The sequence below is a fragment of the Stegodyphus dumicola genome, chromosome X2 (assembly GCF_044657685.1).
Source record: "Stegodyphus dumicola isolate Sdum_Otavi_A_Nest chromosome X2, ASM4465768v1".
In the NCBI taxonomy this organism is placed as follows: domain Eukaryota; kingdom Metazoa; phylum Arthropoda; class Arachnida; order Araneae; family Eresidae; genus Stegodyphus; species Stegodyphus dumicola.
This window is the reverse complement of record NC_140781.1, coordinates 188699621-188722319: the sequence shown is the minus strand read 5'-3', so window position 1 is coordinate 188722319 and position 22699 is coordinate 188699621. Positions and strand designations below refer to the sequence as shown.

The following is a 22699-nucleotide window of genomic DNA, read 5'->3' as shown; positions in this document are numbered from 1 at the left end:
AGACCGGATATTCAATCGTTACAACGTAGTCTAAAGATAGTATCCAGTCTAGTTTTAGTATTATCCCTTAAGTCGCAGAGCTATTTACGGAGAACACATTTCGCGCTGGGAGGGTAGGGGGTGAAACAAAACGGTTTTTTCTCGTTAATTACAACCTGATAAACAACTCCCTGTTTTAAGGACAGGGCAGTACAGCAGAAGAGAATCATCACTGGATCAGAATTACACATAATTTAATAGCAAAAAGAACTTTGCAGTGAAACAAAAGTTAATGATAAATCATCTGTATGAACCAGGCATTCCTCACTTACATCATTTGTTGACAGTTAATAAAACCGTAGACTGCTGGCATGCTTATCCGTATGAAGGTCAAATCATCTACTGCAATTCTTATGTTTAGAATTTAAATATAATGAAAACCCCTAACTTTTTTAATACAACTTTTACTCACTCGCTGCATTTTATAAAATACAGCGTTACTTCATACAGCGAATATCACTATTATGAAATGTTTAGAAAACATATTTATGAAATAAGATATTAAAATGATTTCTATATATGTTCAATGGATTGCAGTAAAGAAACTGATGGCTACCTTTTTAAAGGGTGGGATGCCTCTGTGGAGGACTTTCTAATGGAAAATTGCTTCTACGATTTCCCTATGATCAAAATGAAAAATCTGGCCAATTGTTACATTTTTGTATGAAGACATGTATTTATTTCCCAAATATACGAAAGCTCCACAGAAACTAGCAGCACACATATTTCTTGCGCAATTAAGTTCATAAATATAGAATTCATGATCACGAAGAACGAGAGCGGAGTTTCTCAAACTGCGTTCCTCGAAAAGTTATTAGAGAATAATGAAACTTTGCTTTATGTATTTAATACAATTTAAAACACCTCTTAAGAGGAATTTAAAGAGAAAGCATATACAAGCGGGTTTAAATCACGAACGTCATAAATTTATTACAGTAGCACGACATCAGATGGCTTACACTGCCGATGAAGTACACGCAGAATACATTTCTACGATCTGAAACAACAGAGCTCTCCACGGTGAAAAAAATTAAGAAATTTTCGAATGGCAACACCCACTTTTTTCAGAGCAAGTTGATCAGTGAACTAACTGAAAAGTCATAAATAGCTTTGGAACAATATACGTATAATGAAAATTGCCGGCATAAAACATCTACAAGGAAAAGCTCTATAAAAGACCAATGAGAGTAAAAGAAGTTACGTTAGGTTATTTAACTACGGCAAAGCCTCGAGGGCTATCTGCCTAAAGGGAGGGATGCCTTCATGGAGGACTTTCTAAGGAAACTGGCTCGTATACACGTTACACATGGGGAAAACAACGAAAACGCCCATGCAGCCAGCCCGTTCGCGGTATTCGAACCTCGGACCGAACTACCAGTGTTCAGCGACTTTACCGCTCGGCCGCTGGTGGGCGAGAGCAAAAGAGAGAAAAGTGAGAAATAAATATTGGAATTTAAAATTTTCAACGTGTGCAACGTTTCAAGATACAGTCATCTCCCGTAATTTCGCAGTTTCGTGGCCATCGCGATCCCGACCTCACTCCGATGTTTTTCTGGTTCTGGCGTTATCTGGAATCTAAGGTGATTCGAATCCAAGTCAGAATTAGTCAGAATTGAACGATGCCATAAAACGGAAAGTTATACCGATTCTTCCTGCGATGTTCACCCGCATGCAATCCGTATATGGTCTGCGTTAGGTCGGCACATTGGAAACTTACCTTCCTCTCTTGATTTGTCACTGGTCCTTTACGATGCCATATGGCGTTCATGGGGCCTCATCAATGAGACAGGTGAAGTGACAGTAATTCGGACATCCAGGCGGAAAAAAAGGACTGCGTTCGATAACCTTGGATGGGCTGCCCACTGTCGCCTAGTCACAAGTGCTATCCCACTACTGCACCGTACAGGAGGTTTTGCCTGCTGCGTTTCCGTTCCGGGCCGGTTCGCTCCTCCTTAGACGACCTGGTGGATCGGGGCTTCCCCAGTTCAACCATAGCGACACCATGCTTACAGCTCATCAATGAGACAACTCTGTACAGACTCTTTGAATTTTGCAGTAAGGCGCAAGCTGTTAACTACGGAAGGGCTGGATTTAGATATTTAGATTACAGTAAAGCATTCAAAGGCTAGCTGCCTAATAACTGTTTAAGAGGAACTAACTCATTCGCGTTATTCATGCAAAACACACAGAAAAACCTCAAGCAGTTAGCTCTTTCGCCACGATATGAACCAGGATCGATCTATGAATGCTCAGCGGCTAAATGTTTGGCCGCTGTGCAGGATGGCAATGTCGACTTTTGAGCAGGGAAGTCAAAATTCTTATCCAAAACCACACTAGTTTGATATATTTTATGCCAATATCACATCCAACACTAACCTTCCACTAAAAACGACAGGAAAAAACCTATATAAATTTATCAAATTTTTATTTTTTGAAAGTACATTAAAGCCTCTGAAGTATCTGTTCGAGAGCAAAATTTCAGATTTCACAGTAGCTTTTTTAAGAAGGTATTTCGAGTTCCATTTCTGATTTTCAACTAAAGATGCATAAGAGAATACTCCATTGATTGCGGCATTACTATCTGGGTTCAGCATACAAGTAAAGACAAAAGTCGTGAAAAATACATTTCAAGGTGAACTGTATGATTATGAATTTCGTCCGGACATAAAATGGAGCTTAGAAAAATTGTTATCTCCTGAATTTTGTTTGTGCCAGGCGTTACTGTGACATACAGGAAAAATCAGATAACGAAGAATAACAAAGTTGCAAATGTTTCCAACATGTAACTGACCCAAGAATAATTTTAATAAAAGAAGATTACGAAAATAAAAAACTCGGGCAAATGTGATTTATACAGCGAGGAACCGACCTCATCTGAAATTTTGTGGGGTCCCTCATTCTGAAACACATGGCATGTTTACCATCCTTCAGGAATTGAGTGGCATAAATTCGGCAGTCTGTCTCCTCACGATTACCCCATACATCTGCCCCCAGGTGATTTTTCACGTAAGCACTTTCCGCAAGCTGAAAAATCAAATGAACTCTCTGATTTCAAACGAAATGGCAGGGTAAAACCACATTTCTGAAGTTTACACTTTTAATAAAAAATAGGGAAGCTAATAAAAGGAGCTTCGCCGAGTACTTTCCCTTTTATAAGCAATTCAATACTGAAGCATAAAGCGATATTAAAAGTGCAAATTTTACTACTTAAAAATGTCACATATCGCATTCAATTCTTAATACAGGCTCCATAATGGGTGAGAGAATAAGAATCACTGAAAAATTAATTTCATCTAGAGTTCTGTTTCCGGCGAATGGACTCGCTGCACCGAGGTTTCGTTGTTTTCTGTTACGTGACTATGAGACAATTTCTCTTTTAAAGATATCCCCCCTTTCAGAAGATCACAAGTCAATTATCCAGTTAACCGTTCGCACATATGGAAATTCTATAAAATGAATTCCAGCTCCAGCCACCAGTGTTCTACAGAACCTTCCTTTTAATTCACAAAGTTACTGGATATAATTCGTCCTATTTATAACAATATCTGTTCAGAATGCTTCGTCTTATCTAATTAATGAAATTAATATTATTAATTATCTTAATTAATGAAAATGTTTACCTTGTATCAATTAATTCAGTGCTCATCAGCGGTCGAACGGCAAGATGCAACAGTAGTTTGACCCGATTTCAAAATCCGGCGAGCGGACTAGCTGCGTGGGAGTGTTCGTACTCCCATGTGTAACATGAATATGAGCCTAATTTCTTTAAAAACAAAAATCTTCCACGAAGGCATCCCTCCTGTTCGTTAATAACCCTTGCGTACTTTGCGAAAACCCAAATAATCCGGTATCAGTTCTTTGTAACTAATTATTTTGCAGCAACAGTCAATCTATACACAGAACACTCTGCACAATATCATTCAGCTATCATATAACGATAGCTTCCTGATATTAGGGTACTAAATACAAATAATTTTTAGAATATTTTTATAACAACTGATCATAACCCCTAAAAAACTCATGCTTTTTTTCTATTAAATGTTGAATTAACACTGTTCAGCAATAAAATCCTCCTTCTGATACTACTAAATTTCTGCATAATTTAGACAGCAGTTCCTTAAAATGCTGTAATTACTTACACATTTTAATTTTTAACACAAAAATGACACAAATGGCAATGCAATAAAAAGTTATTTTATTTTATTTATTCCTTGATCAGTTACTAGTTATGCAATCATCGTAATAGACATTATCAAGAGAAATTCTCGGGCTACTGGATGAAGAAAAAATATTAAAATTTTCTTGGTAAACTTAATCACCTGGCACTTAACCATTTGAATGTAATACTTAAAGAGTAATTTTTGATTTATTGATATAACACATTTTTTATTTGATTTTCGATATAAATAACCGCTGAACATTTATGAACGTCATAATTCCACCCGATTTCATATCATCACGAACGAGCTGCCTAGCGTTTTCGTGGTTTTTCGATGAATAATGTGGATATGTTCCCGTTTCTGTTAAGTCACCCACAAAGACATTCCTTCCTATAAGCAGACATAATTTTATATGTAACACGTAATTTGTCCTTCCACTGTTATAAACGACAGAACTATGGCAAAATACCATTTTCTCAGAATATATCGAAAAATACATACAGCGTGGTAGAGCTACAATCTCTACCTTACGCATATATTCCGCGTCGGCATGTTAAAAAAACAAAACTGAAAGACAAAATACAAAGCAACCGTTTCAGTTATTCAAATATCATCCCACAAAATTTCAGCCGAATGCACTGCATCTCGTTGCAGTGTTTGCTATTCAAGTAAAGCCGTAATTATTTCACGTTCGAAGAAAGGTTGGAGGGCGGGTGCGGAAAGAAAGAGCTTCATAATGACGTCCAAAAAATGAAAGCTGGGTAAACTGAAAGAGGATATCTTAGAAGGCCTTCACAGCAAGCAGACTACGAAATCAGCTTTTAACCTCTGAAATAAAAACTTGACTCATTCAGCTTAATATTCAGCAGGCATTACTTCCCCAGAAATGTCAACAATTCATCTATCATCAAAATACAATCTTAGCTGACATTGAAAATGTAATTACATAATCTCTAGCAGCAACGCTATGTAGACGTTGTTCTTGCACCATTTTTTGGCACAAACCCAAAATACAAGGACAGAATAAGCGTGTTAATTTATGAAAATATACCAATTTCATTGCAGTTTTATGCCGTACGATGAAGCGTCATGGATGCGAAGGTAGCAAACCCATACTAAGTATTTTTTTTTTTTTCCCTTAAATTTAGTCTAAATTCGGAGAGTTAATAGGTGAAAACGCTCAGCTTATTTACATAAGACTCAGAACGCTATCTGTAAAAGTAGTATTATTAGATGACTCCCTAGTTAGTTTTCTTCTAATGGTGATACTTTCTTTTCTGTGCTTCTCACCCTTGATTAAATGTTTGTGTAAATCAATGTGCGCATCTATTCCATGTTCATAGCTTAGTAGTTAGAGAGCGGTAAAAGGCTTACACTGCAACCAGAACGCAAATCCCGACAAACGAGTTGGCTGCTGCAAGGCGTTTTCGAAGTTCTTTTTATGTGTAACACATGCCGGCTTCCTCAACAGTTTCACTTTATCCCAATAACCAACCAGCTAAGCCGTGTTCACACACTAACGTGCGACTCAAGGGCAAAAACTTTTCTCTTTCGCACTTTCTGCGAGTCCGGCACAAGGGTCATATTCACAGAACTCACAATCCGTAAAACCGACACTGCATATGATGGATAGTGCGTAGCACACGACCTATACTTATCACCGGTACACGATCGATATCTAGATAATAACGTAATAATGAGAAAAAAGGATTAATCCACATATGCTCACCTTTACAGAGTTGTCATAAGCATACGATCCACACTGGCAGGCAATAGACATAATGTAGACATAACGTTGCATAATGTAGACAAGGATATAATTAACAAAAGGACATAATCAAAAAGGAAATAAATTGATTGAATAATTATTTTTTAAGGATACCAGCATACGAACGACACTAGCACACAGTCGAAACTGGTTTTTGAGCTGCCTTGTCGATACTTTCGGAGTGGTATTGATTCCATGCAGTGTCGGTCATGTGCCGCATTCTTCCCGGTTCTGTACCTAATGACTGTTTACTTTCGAAGGCACTGTGGTTTCCCTTTCGATGTTTTTCCGCAAGCAAGTCTAACAGAAAACAAACTAGGAGACTTTTGCTTTTGTTATAACAAGAAATAAATTACAATTTCTTTTAACATACACACATCAGCTGCCGGTATAGGACACTAACTGAACAATGACTGTCATTATTTTATTCACAAAATAAATAACAATAAACGAACATCTTACAAAAGCAATCACGATACAGGAAAAAAAAAATCTTCACTGATATTCGTCAAGAAATGCTATTTTATTTGATATTCTCAAGCAAAGCCCCTCTCACATATCCCAACTTAAAAAAATTGTAATATAAAGTAAAATTTTACGTCTAGAGAAGACGGCAGGAAGTTCTCCTAATACGTGGCAAAATAACGTACGTAAATATCGTACATTAAAAAAAAAAAAAAAAACATTTTAAGTATTTTATTTTTACCTGTGTTCATTCAACTCCAGAATAGAATAGTGGCTAAAAATATCAACATTCAATAGCTTTATATGCTCGCTTACTCCTCGGAAAATACTGAAAGCTTCGGCAGTTGAAGTCTTCTGTAAAATTTATCTATTTTATTAACCGAATAAATTCTCACTGAAGGAAGATGCAACAAAATATATTATAAAATAAAATTTCTTCTTCAGTAATCTTTAAAATACCGATTCCTTAACGTAGCAAACAACTATATCAAAAATTCTCTCAACGCCAACTTTAAACGCCTATTCAAAATTCAGAGTTCTTTCAGTTAAATTTTCACAGTTTCCACACTCTCGCTTGTTAAAAAGTATTCCGTATTTTACAACCTTGTTCGTGTAACTTTTTCCGATTTTTCACAGTACCTATTGCGTGACGCAGAGAACTTTCAAAAATAAAGTTTAAACCAGCACACTTGAAACTTACACGCTAACAGATCGCAGAATATATTAATACACATCTGTTTGCACAGCTTCCAAGACAAAACAAAAACAAAAAATATATATATATTTACACAAGAAGTACACTTCTGCAGTTGAACAATACGATAACAGCTTGGTCAGGTTTGTCTAAATCTGGGAGGGGTTTTATTGTTGTGTCGCTAACCGCTTCCGTGGAGCCAGACAAATATCACGAACTCCTAGTCACGAATGATTCCGCGGCCTTTTCAAAAATAATGAATCACGATTAATCTCGGACTTAAACGATTTCAATAAAGCGCAGTTACAAATGAAGAAATAATAATGCATTACATAAACAATTAAAAGAAATGCAAATTAAATTTGGTACTTTTATCTCTAAACTTACACAACCTAAAAGAACGATCTATCAAGTGTTTACTGATCAACGTATGAGGTATTATAGACATAATCACTATTCATAATAACGTAGTTTGAATGTGAATTCCATTAGCTACTCTAAGAATTATAAAGGTTATATACATATCGTTTAAGCTTTAGAATGCATGTCCAATCGCTACGGTTCTTAGATGTATATTTCAAATGATTTTCCAGAATTTTTTAAACTAGTGAAGTTATGATGAAAATTCAGGAAGGCGTCAACTACACAGAACGTGAATGTGATGAAATAAGTAATACAATACAGGTTCAAGAAGTTCCCGGAAATAATGTTTCCATGTGAATTAGTGAGAATATAAGGAATATTGCACCAGGATTTAGTTGCACCCATGGCATCACATTACGAAGGTCCATTGACAGATATTTCGCATTCCATAACACTCATAAAATTCGAAACGGCACCAAAGCTCAGCGTGGTGAAATTGTACGCTACAATGTGACAGACTTGGAACCGCACAACTGACTCGTCTCCAACCTATTTTCACTCATCTCCTCATCTTGAGATCCCAGCTAAAACGAGAGAGTTTTAGAAACTCGCCCTGCGAAAAATCATCTTAAACACAAAGGAATGAGTTCCAGATCTGCTTCCAAAAACTTTAAAAAAGCCGGCAAAAGTCTGATGTCCCCGAAAATAACCATGTGATGAAGATACAGTGTACATCAATTTAAAATTAACTTTTTTTCCATAAAGCTTTATACAATGACTTTCTTATGACGCTCCGTATTTAGGATCATAGAATTCATCAATTAGATTTTAATCTGAGAGACTGTTTAAAAAACTCTTAACTACATTTCATAGCAGACATTATTAAAACCGTATTCTGTATTAACAGGACCGGATTTAGATTTGACGAGATCCTAAGCTATTCTTTATGATGGATATGAGACTTTTTTTTTTTTTAATAGGAGACACAGTACAATTTTTGAAGGAGGCTGAAGAAAGTGGGGATGCCCTAAGCTATAGCTTGTGCAACTTTTAAGTAAATCGGGCACTGTATACTGTCTCTTAAGACTGTACTTTTCCAATCAACCCCAGAAAATCACCCTCCCGCAACGTCTTGTCATATTCATTATTGTTCAAAATTTAATCAAAAGACGAGTTTACCATTAAAGATTTAAAAATACTAGAAAAATATTAAAAACATTAAAATGGTAAAGCATATAGAAAAATTACGAAACAAATTATGCTATACCAACTAAATGGCATTAGAAATATAGCACTAGAAATGTCTTTTGCTTATTACAATAAATCTCAAATGTTCATAAAAACTGTTAGCGGATTTATTAAAAATTAAACGCATTTTAGTTAATATTAATTAGACACATAAAGGTTTAAATTTAAGAAGTGCGTGTTGTGCATTTATGATACGTTTAATTTCATGTCAATCGGATTCATCGTTTAACAAGCAAAAATATAAATTTAAGAGAAATCCTTCAGCAATAACTTATTGCTTCCTTCTTCCTGGTGAGTGATTGAATGGTATCTGAATTGCTTTTCTCAGCGAGAGTAGGTGAGGTAGGGATTGCTGTGATATTAATACATTTTTTTAAAATAGGAGCTGGATACAGCGTAATCTATCGTTTCACTTTTTTTTCTTTCTTTTTTTTTTTTTTTTTTTTTCCTTTCCGTTCTCTTTGCTCAACAATATATACATTTCATATTTGCTATTTTGTAATTTTTACAATACGACTTCTCGAAACGGTAGAACTACATTCTACGGCGGAAGCATGCACTTTCTACTATATTCAGTGTTCTCAACTTAAGTTGACAGCTAATAATTCGCTACTCTTAGAAATATCAGAACACCGCGCTAGCGAAACAAAGAAAATATATTCTGAAATTAAACAAAGGAATCATACAGTACAGCATCATCTCCCTGCCCTTCCTTTCAAAACCTCAGAAGCCAAAATAAGAAAGCGAACTCACTATAAGCAACCAAACAAACGGAATGGAAATGACGTTTCAAACTGCATAGGAATAACAATGCTTCCTTTGTTCTTAACCCCCATTATTTACATTCGGGGATTCCTCGAAGCAGTACCTTCGGAATGGCGACTGAAGGGTGGGCCTTGAGAGGGCAATTAACATACTGAGATATGGGGGTCATTCAGAAAGCAGCTGAGGATATTACATATCCTGAGATGAGGGGACAGTCCATCAAACTCCGGGATAAGTCACTCGCTATCGGAAACTAAAGAAAAACAGACGGGGGAGAAGCACGGGTACACCCAACAGAAGGTCTGAAAACTGCTCATGGAAAAAAAAAAAAAAAAAAAAAAAAAAACGGGGAGGCAAGGTGAATCGAATGTCAAATCAGATCAACAGCTTTTAAGGTTTTTGGAAGGTGAGCACTTTTCAAGTTTTTTTCGGCAGCTTCTACAAGTACAAAGAAAATTACGACAGCGAATATGTATTACTACTAATGAACTACTTTTGAACACACGCGGCTACTAAAACTCTCATGGTATTGTTCTTCAAAGCATAATTTTGCGAGCAGTTTCCTAACACTTCAAAAAAATTATATTTACTCTTACTTAAATTAGATTATTTAAACACCTGAAATTACCATACAATTTTAATTTATCGCGAGCAAAAAATATGGCGCTAAAACTCTAAACAATAGACAACAGATATAAAGCGAAAAATCTTCAGAATATTTAACCCTTCGTACTCAAAATCCATCACCGGGAAGCTACTTCTATGACAGCAAGCTGAATGTCCAGTAGTTCTCTCTAGATTGGCCGACAATCCCCCTCCCCGGCAAGAGTAAATTTGGCTATTTCCTATGCTGTCAACGCAATGAACACGTGAAAGTAATATTTATAAAAAGTTTGCGAAGAAAGAAATGACAAAACGACATTATCTATTTTTAATGAAACTGGGAAATTATCTTGATGATTTACATTCCATTAATGCTGCCGACGACCTTCATTTGATCTTGAACCACGAGTGCATCGACAGAAATGGCGTGTTTAAAAAACTATATTCCTATTCCCCTCAAATAAGTTTTGTTTTTCGTTAAGAAAGTTACGTTATAATGTAAAAAATTATCCCACGTTTGAGTGCCGAAGGAGCTTTATTAGCTAACAAAATAAAGCAGCAATAAAAAATAATCATAAAAACTATGAACGATAAAAATCTAAACTTTTGCACTGATTCACTATATTTTTGCCATAAACGTACTCAAATAAACAAAGAAGCTCTACACTGGTTAAAGCTTGTTTCGTGGTTTATGAGAAGTTGGTCATGAAAGACACTATGTCTCCTTATCCACAACTTTTGGAATCACTTGCCTAAACCATTAAAATTAGGTTATCTGAATACGGAATTCAGGTTAGTCATGGGAAAAACAGCTAAAAACGTCCATGCAGCCAACCCATTCGGTTCAAATTACCAGTATTTAGTGGTCTTAACAACTCTAAAACATCAAATCACAAAATATTAAAAATGCTTGCATAGTAGAAGTGATGGAGAAAATCGATCATGAGTAAGACTGAAGATGAAAGATTAGACATACAAGCGCATTCTTCACCACTCGGTGAAGGTTATATAATTTGTTTATTTGTACAATATAATTTGTTTATTTGTACAATCATTAGAAATAAACAAAACTACAGAAATACATACATTCAACTTAAGCATTTCTTTCCTTTTCTCTGAATTGTTTCGAAGCGTTAAATTAAAATATCTCAAACTGGCCTTACAACAACAACGGTCTCAGAAATGGTCTGTTCATTGCGAATTTAGCTACAAGGTATATTAACAGTGTAAAATTTGATTTTTTATTCCTGAGATAAACAGCTAGAGTCCCGCATCCAACAAAAGAGATGCATTTTCAACTAAAGATATAGCAAGTAAAAATGAATATTTTGGTGAATTTTTGTCTAAAGCTAATTTTATCAGTGCAAATAAAACGTTTTAAGAATCTGTCTAACTAATTAGTCACACTCGACGCTTTGAAATGTGAGTACACTACCCTCTTTTCAACAGCACATCTGGGCAGTGAAAAACTCTTCAGACTCCCTTATGGTGTTTCCGTTAACTTGCTAATGTTTAATGCAAACTTCCATTCATAACATTAGAAATTTATCCAACAGGCAGGTATCCGTTTATTTATTTTAAGCAGATCGATGTTTCATGGACAAATTGCTTTACCAAATTCACTACGAAGATGTCTATGAAGATTCTACGTCTAAAAATTTTCCAAAGCAGCTGACTCAAGAAAGCAACATAATTATCAAAACAATAAAATTACTCCATTTTTGCCAAAAATATTTTGTCATTATTTTTATGCATCTTATCAGTGTTGTCATAAATGTTTGGAAGATTATTTCGTATAACAAAGAGGATACGGATTGATCGATTGAAAAGCTGAAGAAAATATTAGAACTATTTTAACGCAACCAAACTTAATATGTATTCTTTTAAGTGAAATCTCGAAACACTAAACCATTTGCTTCAATGGATACAGAAACTAGAAAAGCAATTCGAGTGACACAGAAAGGCCTACTGAAAAATTTACACTTCAGGTTTAGTACAATTTATTAAGGTAAAAGATCGATCAATAAAATATAATTTAAATTAACTTGACAGAAATTAACTGCTAACATTCTGCATTTAGCAGCACTCAACTAAACAAAACACAGCTAACAAAGACAACAATAATACAGCAACAATAAAAACTGCATAGTTCTTTGTAACCAATAAAATGGAAGACAAAGTACATTTATAATGATTCAGAAGACAATTACATCAGATGAATCTGAAGTAACTGACCTTTAACGTTGCAGAACGCAAAAAAGCAACACGTAACGTTGGCTGAGAATAAATTAGCAAAACATTATGGTGAACGGGGTTTAAATTTATTATCGGTTCTGAATTATCCACAAATTGACACTAAATCTTGTTATTAGCCTTCTGTTAATAACTTACATATGGAATGATAAGAAAACCTTACTTTACAAATTTGATATGCAATTAATTAAAAAGGTTAACCATATACACATACGATCTTTAATATTACACAAAAGTATAAGTTACAACCTACCATAACTTAGGTGAAAGCTATTAAAGAAGAACTTTAGATAATGTGAACAAATACTTCCAATTTTTAATGACCGCTATTTGCTAAGAGCTGATTTTTTATCTATCCCTCCCATTTGCAATTAAAATTAACTATATTTCAGCAAACAGGCAACGATACGATTTTCACAAGAGAAAATGAATTAATTCAAATCGCATCTTTTCACTAGTGCTCATGAATCTCTTAAAAAAAGGAAGCAAAAAAGAAATACAACAGTCACACGACTGGAAAACTGAACTTATAAATTAAACAACTCGTCCATTTATCGTAAAAGCATCCCTGGACCAATAACGAGGTTTCACACAGTTACATCAAGGAACAACGCAAATTAAAATTCAAAAACGTTAGCCGGTTTTGCGACCAAAATGCATTACTGCACACGTGAAATGCCCTTGACTTGCGGGGTCAGGCAGGTATTAAAAAAAAAAAAAAACCGCTAAGAGGGAATTTACACAAGGGTCTGGTGGAGCTAGATCCTTTTCAAAGGCCACACTAGAACGAATGGATTCAGCGGAAACTACTCGCACCTCCGCAACTATTATTTACAACGAACTAAAATATAACAAACTTTAAAAAAAAAAAAAAAAAAAAAAAAGAGAGAGAGAGAGAGAGAGAAGAGGGGGAAAGGGACCAGGTGGCATCAGGAGGCCCCAACCACGATCCTTCCGGTGACCTTGGAGTGCCCTCTCCGAAGTGACTCGAAAGTCCTTGGGCTGGTTTCCCATGGCTCTACGGCTGTTTAGGAGAATTGGGACTATCGGTCGATTACTCGATCTCATATTTAAACACTAGCTATCGAGTAACAACTACTACACAAGTTGCATTTTGATGATACGCAATTTAACTGAAAGGATTACGCCTAAGCGACGCTGGTATTTCGTCCGGCCGCAAGGACAAACAAAAGATAACCAGAATACAGGAGGGAATGGCTGTGAACTTCTGGGAGGTCACCTCATGTTCTGCGGTTCTCACACAGAGCCTAGTTATTTTATTGATTAAAAGGCGCATAAAATGGCATTAAACAGATAAGATGATGGGAATTCAGTTACGCATATAATATACGAATCTAAATCATAGCGTAACACCATTATAGGCAATCACTATCAAAGCTGCTAGCAAACACTTTCTTCGGCGACAGAAGCAATTCACACATACGCGACTTTCATCCTTTGGACAATTAATCCCTTACAAAGGGTAATTAATTTAACACCCAGACTGGAATGGTCAAATCAAATACTGAGGTTACTTTGAAAAAATAATCACACATATCCTAAAATCTATTTCGAAATTAATTCGATTTGTGCGTGCACAACATATTACGAAGCTAGAGACAACTTTTTCAAACCATCATTTAAAATCTAAGTAAATATCTTTTAAGATGTTCTTAAACTTTGGATGATTAATTTAAAATGACTCCTGATTATGTTGAACAGCAAAATTAACTTTAGTATTAACTTTTGCAGTTATACATTGTCTTGCTCGCATTTACCGTAAAGCAAATTTTGATTGCTTAAGAATATTTTTAAAAAATACCCTGTCTAGGACATTCGCGAAACTTACTGACCTAATTTACTAGCAGGCGTAGTAACCAGACATAATCTCTAAAATACATCATTTGTGTTTGTTCTACTTATGGCTATAGAGTTCTTAAATAATGTACGAAATATATCGTTCTGCATTTCTCAATAACCTAATGATGCATTTCAGTCTCTGCATTTACAAACTTAAAAAGCGCGCCAAGTAAAAAAAATAAGATTCTTTGAACTAAGAGTGCTGAATACTGCGAGTTCGATTCCGGCGACCCGGGTTAACGGGTGCATTTTTGGTTTTGGTCGTGTAACGTCAATACGAGCCAGTTCCTTCTACAAAGTCCTTCACGAAGGCAACCCTTTCCGTTGAGCAAATAGCCCTTTTGTGCTTCATTCGTATTACCTAATTCTTTGATACACGCCTTAAGAAAAGAACTGAGAAACTGGGTTAGAAATTTCTCTGAACTGGACTAGTTTATTAGGTTATATTACACATACATATAAAGGCTATTTGGATATGGAAAAGAAACATCCTCGGGAACGATTTTTTTCAGTTTCTGAAGTCCCATGTTTAGAAAAGATGAAAGCCACACAAATGAAAACCTCGTATAGCCAGCCGGTTCAACTACAAAGGTAGAACTCGATGCGATCTTTTGAATTTTATACAATACACATGGAATTATTTATGTGTAATTCTTCATTCTACATATTCTTCAAGTTTGAAATTTGTAGGTCTGTACAGTTCTTTCCAGACATTACAAATATAAGAATCATGTAATGTTTTTCAAGGAAGTATATCATAAATAACGTGTAGTCACCGTCAAGACTAAAAGCCTACTCCTATTTAAATATTCTTTGCAGTTTTATTATTTTATGCACTTTCTCTCTGTAGGAGAGTACAGTGTTTTTACGAAACAGGGCTAACATTTTCAAACTGTATTTAATAAAGGTAAGAAGCATTTCATACCTAATGTACAATGAAATATTTTTATGCCAAATCAACAATTGTACTGGGAAATAAAAAGTGTATTGGGCAATCTGTCAGTATTATTATAACCAAAACTTGAAAACAGTACGGTTTTTACCAAAAATCTTATTACCACTATAATGCTGATTAATTTTCAATAAAGAAAATGGTTACCAGATTAAATAATTCCAACAAACCAACTCAAAAAAACTAATGAAAACAGTCCAAGAAGCAATTTTATAACATATTTGGCTGCTATTTTCAACGTAGCATACAAGATTATCTCACACATGTCAGTTATCACATGTGACGCAAGCGAAAGAATACTAATAGCTATATTACAGAAGTGAGGCACTAAGAGAAAAAAAAACTGCTTGTGTCTTGCTACTTTTTACGATAAAACACAAGTCGCATTCATTTAACATAATAAAGCGAAACTTTGTCGGGGAGGGGGAAAAAAAATCTATTAGCTTACTTTCTCTCAAAGTAAACAAGACATTTCATAATCTCTTACGGTTATTGCTTTTCGACCATTTTTTTTAATAAGCATACAGCTTTAGTCTTTAGCAACTTCTTTAGTCTTGATCTCAAAATGCGTTTATTGCTCCCAATATGTACGCAAATTGGTTTCCTTTTCAAAAGATACATTATCAGTGATGTCATTTAACATCCAAAGTACAGGGGGGAAATGTCAACGGAGATAACAGATTTTGCAACGTAAGAAAAAATATACTTTTCACTGATCTGTAACTTTGCCTACGTGCCTCCAAACAGATAACAATTAATAATATTCATAAAAATTGGTATATTCGAAAGTCTACTCCAAATTGCAGTTTCGGAGGGTTGTTTTTTTTTTCCCCTCCCGGGGTGGAGGGTGTGAAAGGATAGGGCAGCGTCGTTGCTTTAACCACACCAACATACCGAGGTAAAATATTCAATATTCGATAGGTATGGGGTCGGGATGTTTACTTTTTTGTTTCCGTTTTTACAACATATGAAAAACGAACTGGAACATCAGTAACAAAAATCAAGAAACACGTCATTCGACCCTACTGCTGTATTTATTTTTGTGGAACGATAAACAAAATGGAAGTCTGAAAACAAAGGTATGCGAGTATGAAAAAGGTTCATACTCATATCACATACGAGGAAAACCACAGAAACGCCCAAGGTTCGAACCTGTGCTTACGAATAAGGTCGGGGGCCAGAGCGTGTGCAAACACTGCGAAAGCACCGGGCCGCAGAATTTTGGAGTTACGGAGTTTCCTCTAAACGGCAAACTGTCTACCGCCGGCCATTCCTACGAATGTTCAGCGGCTTACTGCTAGGCTCGTTCCATCTTTATAAAGAGATGTTTCACTATAAGTCTGATCTTCAATATTTCATAACGTACACGGCTATAAAAAAAAAAAAAAAAAAAAACCTTTCTAGAGATAGTTTCGGGAGAAACGGTAACTGCAGAGCCAATTTAACATTTGTAAAGTGTTGAATTATAAAATCGTATACGCTAAACAAGCAATAAAAGTATCCATTAAATTTAGTGATGTAGCGAATTTGGATTCGATGAGTCGTGCAAAGCTTCTGAGGGAAACGAAGTCCCTGATAACAGTATAAAAATGTTTATGAGTGTGAAGGAAGAACCAATTGAGGACAAACCATCAAATTATGGAAGGGAAACAAAACTCACGGATAACAAAGCTTCTCGTACATATAATATATGTAGGTCTCGAGTTTCCTTTTTACATCTTAATCACGAACCTCGCCCCCCCCGGGTTGCTAAATTTTGGATTTGCCTTTGCTAGGACGACATTTCCACATTTCAGTTCTTCATTACAGTTTCCTTTCCTCTATGGATTAGATAAGAGAAAAGAAAAAGCCTACAAATAAAAAAGACTCCACTTAGTCAAGAACTTATGGAATTAAAATGTCATAGGTCACAGGAAAATATCGCAGTTAGAAAGACCGGAGAACAGTGGATAAGGGATTATGAACAAAAGTAATATGACGCATAATGCCCTTTTTGCTGGCCTCCTACTCTGACACTCTCTTAATACATTTTAATGCAATCTAAAATCTTGAAATAGTTTCCTGCAACACTAAGATTGAATTATCTGTGTAACCTGCGACACAAAAAAAAAAAAAAAAAAAAAAAAAAAAAAACCCAACATGATGTATACCAACCAGTAGTTGGATGATTCAACCATGCAAATCCTTTAATATTAAAATAGCACAATTTTCATGTACTTCAATTAACTGTGAATGAGAGTGGTTTACTGAAATACAGACGTAAAATTCTATCTTTATCTTTTAACCACAAGATTCAATACTGAGAATATACACATGTGTTTCTAAAGTATGGTCCAACTCGTACAAAAATTCGTGAAAATACATATTATGTACAAAGCCTAACAATACACTAAAAACATTCAAATTATACGCAACATGTTACAGTTAATCAGTTTTGAGATGAATGATAGAAGGAGCAATTTAATTATTGATCACACAATGACAGCAGCTCTCGAAAATAACCGTAAAGATTTTAGGTAACTAGAAACTTCAAAAGCTATTTTTGATAATTTTTTTTTTTTTTTTTTTTTTTTTTTTTTAATTCTGTATAAACGGTCACTGCCACAGATTTCGCATAAAAAACTCGATCTATTACATTTACTTAGAAAAGCACTGTGAACGAGAATAATTTTATGAATTTTAACCGAAAAATTCCTTGAACCATCTAACATACGGGAATTTAGCGGCCACCGTAGTAATGATGAAGTATGTCTTAACATTACATATTTTTGCAATCCCTACAACTGAATTTACTTTTTTCCTCTGTAATAAATGATGCAAACTGGTTTTCCACTCAAAATTACACTGATGTGCTTTCTGCTTATTTCTTTTTTCCATGTCAGCTATGCTAATTATAAATAATAAATATTAAATAGAACTATAAAATAATAAATACATAATTTTATCAAAATTTAGTTAATTTATGTGGATTATAAAAGTCGCAATATTCTAACAATTTGTTTTGCTATTACGAAAACTGCTATAGCACGCTGCTCATTAATGTCGCCAGCGAAACAAGAAAACTGCAAATGATTCTTATTGTGCAACTGAAATAGGATGTTGACATAAATAATCAGCTGAAATAAAATTATTTACTTAATACCAAGCACTGCAACATGGATGGAGCAGAATTTAGGTTCAGTTTTTAACGAAGGAATCACCAGACTAAACCTCATTTTTTACATAATGGTACCACGCGCAAACTATAAAACTATATGCTTAATACCTTTAACATACTTATTTAGTTATCATAAGTCTTAATGCATTTCTAAACTGGTAAGGTTATTTTTCTTTTTTTTTCGATGTTTCGCATTATGTCAAAAGAAATATGATATGCATAAAAGAGCCAGCTGCAAAGCGCAGGATTTCGTAACACGTTTTCGCGAAGTAAAAATTCGGCAGATTGGTGGTTTTGGCGTAGTGCCTATGATAAATTAAAAACAAAATAATTTTAAATCACAAATATCGGTTAACCCTTTGCGGCACAGTGTGCCCGTTCTGGATACACCTAAAAATTTCCTTCTATACGCACAGAAAAATTGAATAAAAAAGAATTTATAGGTTACTTTGAACCTTCTTTATTTATAGTAGATGGCAGCTAAACACAAACCAGTCCATATATTTTAGCCATGTTTAGTTTTTTAAGACCCTCATTTTTCAAAGAAATCTTCCAGATTTTTTAGGGTATAAAAGGAATTGTTTGAAAAGAAATTTCTACCTTGAAAATCTTGCCTAAAATCAAACATTTAGATTTTGCTTTATCAGCTAAATTGTTTTAAATCAGATCAGTATAGAAACAGTCTTGATTTTGCAATCCCGGTAAAGTTTGAACGCTTAGCTGATTTTCAAACTGATTTCAAGAATCCGAACACCTTTCCAATTCAGAACGTAAACGCGCTAAACCAAAACTAAATATTTTTTCCTTTAAAATGAAAGAAAAGCCTGTGCTTAAAAAAAAATTAACGAAAAGCAGAAATAATGAATGCTTATGAAAAATCATGACTGGTTTTCATAAGCCACACCAAAGACCTCAAATATTATTACTGCTTTTGAAGATAAACTAAATTATGGGCAAAATGAAATAGGAATAAAATTCACGTTCAGAACTTCTATAAATTAGAAGCATCATTTTTAAATTGAGAAAAGAATATTCTGATTTCCAGAAACATTCTACAAGTAACACAGAGAACCAAGGTAAAGTCAATGCATATGTTAAAATAAATTTATAACTAACTCAAATACTTCTTTTTCAAGGCTAAATCCAGCATTTTATTCAACAATTTAAAAAGATAATTTAAACCACTCCGATTCCTTTACATCGCATCTGAATCAGTTCCAATAGTTATAATGTGCAATGTGTTTTGACGTTTCTAGTTCTGGATAATTAAAGCCCTGTGGTGCAGACATAATATGCCCTTGCTAATTACAAGTCAACGTTCTACAGCAATACAGTGATAGGAATTACACAGCCCAGCAGATTTTACAACCATTACTTGAACTTCGCACTTTTTTCTAATTATTATGCATGCGAAAATACCATAGCATATCCCGCCCTGGAAAAGGAAGAGTCAAAATGTTATCCTACTATTACTTATTTGAAAAAGTTTTTTAACTATATGCAAAGCACGAGGCTACATGAGAATCTTTACGCTAATGCCAAAAATCCATATTTTAATTGCCGACACTACTTATTCCAAGCGTCGAAAAAGCAAAAGGTTAACGGACTCGAAACAAAAAAATAACGCGAGGGTCTAAGTCTCCAAGCTGCTTGAACGTGCGCAGTAGAGTCGATAATTTCCTTTCCAACTAGTGACGTTATCTGAATGACCTTGGCCGTCACATACAGACAATCGGCACATTGATTCATTCACTCGCACCTGAGTTAACTTTGTAAGCGAAAAGACGCAATGAAAGTGCGCGCCTGGTGATCACGATAACAAAATAAACATCTTCATAGCCATCTATAGAGTTAATATTTACATTAGTAACGAAAAATGCCGCCAAAGATATTTTCAAAGAAAGAATTCCAACCAAATCCAGAAATTAAAATCTAGACAAACAGTATACAGAAAAGAAGCGCATGGGCGATATTTCACTTTTTTTTAATGCATGTGTGAATTAAAGAACAAAAGTTTTAATTTCTTTCTGCTGCAGCCATTTAGATGCTAATTACGTGCCCAAGTAGATATGACCACCTCATAAAACGTCCCAGCGCTTATCCTCGAGAATGCGTTTGCTGCAGTCTTTTCGCGCGTTCCTTCACGCGTAATGTGACATATGCCTCGGAAAGCACCCCCTTAGGGAAGCCCTCACAGAGCAGTTTGCTTTTAAGCGCTTTTCCGTAAATTAATTATCTACTTAGTTACCTTTCTTAGTTCCTTTTTTTTTTTTTTTTTTTAAATTGCACAGCTGCTTGAATGGAATACTCTTCTATGTTTACAATACTGTATTACAAATCGGAAGAAACCGAATAATTGCGATTATCCACAAACAGTGCACTACTCTGGCAGAGTAAATGATATAAACAAACGGAAGTAATGATGGAAGTCAAGCGTATGATTCTCTCGCTCACCGGATTACATAGTTAAAATAATTGAATTATTCAAACACATGTTACACAACTGCACATCCGTTATCTATTCAGTAGTAGCATGCTCGAGCAAAGTTAACGGGGAAATTTGGCAGCGCTTTGGCGACCGACAAAAAATTTCACTTACCAACTATTAAAACTGAATACATCATAACATTCGTACCACCAAAGCCCATTTGACACAATATACTGACCAAAATTCGGTAGTCGATAGTATTCTACGAGTTTCTTTGATGCACTATGACCAATCGGTTAATGCCCACCACGCTAATGAAAATGCTGACTGAAGAAAAATAAGTAAAAGAACTTTTTAAATTTTACTGAAAAATTCAACTATTTAAATCCAAACTAATCCACTAATATCCAAACTTTTTAAATTTCAAGTTATGAAAAGTTATTATCTAAAATGGTGGTTTAATAGATTACGGTAAAACACGCAAAGGCTACTAGCCTTAAGAAGATATTTTCGTGGAAGGATTTTTTTCTACGAGAACCTGGTTCATATTTTCACACCACATGGAAAAACTCTTGAAAATACAATGCAGCCAGACGATCTGCCGCGAACTAAACCGGCATGAAGTACCAGTGTTCAACGGTTTTTCCACTCAACCACCAGTAACCTCGTTTCACACACTCAAATAAACTGGATTAGAGTATCTACATACAGCGAAGCACAAGGGCAATATACGTAGGTTTATCCCAATTATGATAAAAACAAGTCTGGGATTATGAGAAAGAAATAGATTAGTTTAACAAATCAATTTAGAGCATTACACACAACAATACTGTCATGATTATAAGGCATGAAACGAAAAAAAAACGATTTTTAAAGGAAATAGCTCTTCACCGTTTTTATGTATGCCTGGGTTACATATTTCGGAGTAGTATGAACAGCATACGATGGGAGCATTGTCAGTACCTCCGTAAAATCCTCCACGTGTAAAGTGGTACTGGCACCGTTCAGTTTCTGCGAGAACTGTGCGGACTCCGCGTTCCAACGCTTCTCCGAACGAAACTGCAGTCCTATCCGGGAATCTGCCCGGAGACTGCCTCCGGTATTTCTTCGAATGAAGCTGCTCAATAATTGCAATGCCAACACATATTTTTTAATTTCAGCAGAGCTCCCGAGGATTATATGCCTATTATACGTTAGAACTGAGTATATTTCATACTGGGTTTAGACGTAAAAAACATTTCACGTAAAATAAATACTTCACGTAAAGTAAACACTTTTCATGAAATAATAAACACCGGAATTTAAAAGGGCTGCTTATCATTGTTGAAATACTAAAAATATCTTTAAAAAACGTGATTAAATTGCAGCTTTTTCTCTTTTTTAAAACTTTCGCCAAAAATTATTCGAAACACAATGGAATTGACAAATTTCAATTTAACTGCATATCCTTAACACTTAATTTAATTCTGTACAAGCGGAGAATTTCGAAGAAGAGAAAAGTTTATATAGCAAAAATGAATTAAAGTAGAAGTTTGATTGCTTTATACAAGAATCCACCTATACAAAAGCGATCAACACCCAATACCTACAAATTCCTGGTGTGGTCGACTATATCTAAATAACCTAACACAAATTATACTGTTAATACCAGCCAATTTCCCTAAGAAACTCTTCCGTGAAAGCACCCCTCCTACTACGCAGAAAAACCTTGTGTATTTTGCCGTTTTCAGCTAAACAAACAGACAGACCTTTGATCTTTGAGTCACAGCAGAAAAAATTTTAATAACTCAAACACAACTGGCGTCCAATTCAACAGAGCGTCTGTCATAATCACTGTCTTGAAGTTATGTATTTGCTTGTTTCTTGTTTTCAATAGCTGCATGTTTAATAAATGAGACAGCAATTACGTTACTACGAAAGCTCCTATTTGTCTACTCTGAAAAA

At 35.0% G+C, this 22699-nt stretch overlaps 1 protein-coding gene and 1 pseudogene across 4 annotated transcripts in view; both read right to left on the bottom strand.

The window, feature by feature from the left end:
- The window catches only part of LOC118186252 (uncharacterized), a 234243-nt gene that overhangs the window by 198866 nt on the left and 12678 nt on the right, over positions 1–22699 (bottom strand). The gene's annotated exons all lie outside the window — the stretch shown is intronic.
- On the bottom strand, positions 1931–2048 carry LOC146992994 (signal recognition particle RNA; annotated as a pseudogene).